This window comes from Alosa pseudoharengus, unplaced genomic scaffold, assembly GCF_046254945.1.
Source record: "Alosa pseudoharengus isolate Yale_2024_CS ecotype anadromous, Long Island Sound unplaced genomic scaffold, YU_APseudo_1.1 YU_APseudo_1.1_scf_19, whole genome shotgun sequence".
NCBI classification, from domain to species: domain Eukaryota; kingdom Metazoa; phylum Chordata; class Actinopteri; order Clupeiformes; family Clupeidae; genus Alosa; species Alosa pseudoharengus.
Window position 1 is genome coordinate 6659455 of NW_027468657.1, and position 1237 is coordinate 6660691.

Sequence of the window (1237 nt, forward strand, 5' to 3'; positions counted from 1 at the left end):
TGGTGCTCTAAATAGCGATTATGTTGTCTTTGAAAGCTTCTCTTATTGATGCATTGAACTGCAATTTGGATTAACACCTGCTTTTACAAGGCGGAAGTATTTAGGCGCAGAATAGACGTGCGCTTTCAGGAGCAGTCTTTGTACATACCGCGGAATACATAATTAGCGCGCTTTTTACGCTTCCCCTCCCATCTTTTTACGCTAAACTCCCTCTTTCCCCTGGACCCTCCCATGAATGCATATGCATGACACGAAAAACGCAATTAACCATGTTCAGCTCCCGCTACAGGCAGTTTGCGATTTTACATCATTGCGGTCTGTTAGTACATACCTCGAAATGATTTTACACGCACGTTGCGAAACAAATACGCCTGAAGTGGGCGCAAAAGCGTCAGTACATCTGGCCCTCAGAGTATTAGCACCCAAATAGTTAACACTCAGGGCCTTGCTCAAGGGCACTTCAGCCATGCCTACTGGTCGGGTCAGCCAGCCATGTCAGCCAGAGATATTGTGATTACAACACCTAATTTTTGCTTTTTCATTTTTAACTAGGTGGCGCTATACATGAAAAGAGTGGTTATGGGATGGGTTGACGTGGCCCCTTAACTCATTAATATTACGTTTTTCCAGAGCCGGACAGTAGCGGAGTACATTTACTTGAGTACAGTACTTGAGTACAACTTTGAGGGATCTGTACTTTACTCGAGTATCATTTTTGGGGAGTACTCATGACTTTACTCAAGTACATTTGAGAGGCAAATATTGTACTCTTTACTCCACTACATTTCTATCCATAACCGTGAGTACCCGTTACTTCTTCTAAAAAAAAAAGGAAAAAAGAAAAATCTCAGAAACCCTCAATTTGTTGTTTCCCTTTCAAACGTGATTGGATTGTGCAGGCGCCACTGATTGGGACAGCCTATCAACAATCACCTTCAGCTTTCCGCCAAAGTCAACTCCATGGTCAGATTTAGATAACAGACGAAACCATGGACAAAACAATGGATGAAGACGCAGCAGGTCCATCCTGGGAATGTGCCAACCCGTGGCCCAACCTCGCCAGACTATTTCAATTTTCTGAACAAGTTAATGATAGTTTTTGCTTCAAGCGTTTCAATTACAAAATAGTATTTTGTATTTGAAATACGTATTTTAAATACATGTATTAGAAATACTGCCCATCCCTGGCAACATGGTAAAAAGGTGAAAATGACTTGATTTTACTTTCAATTCCTTT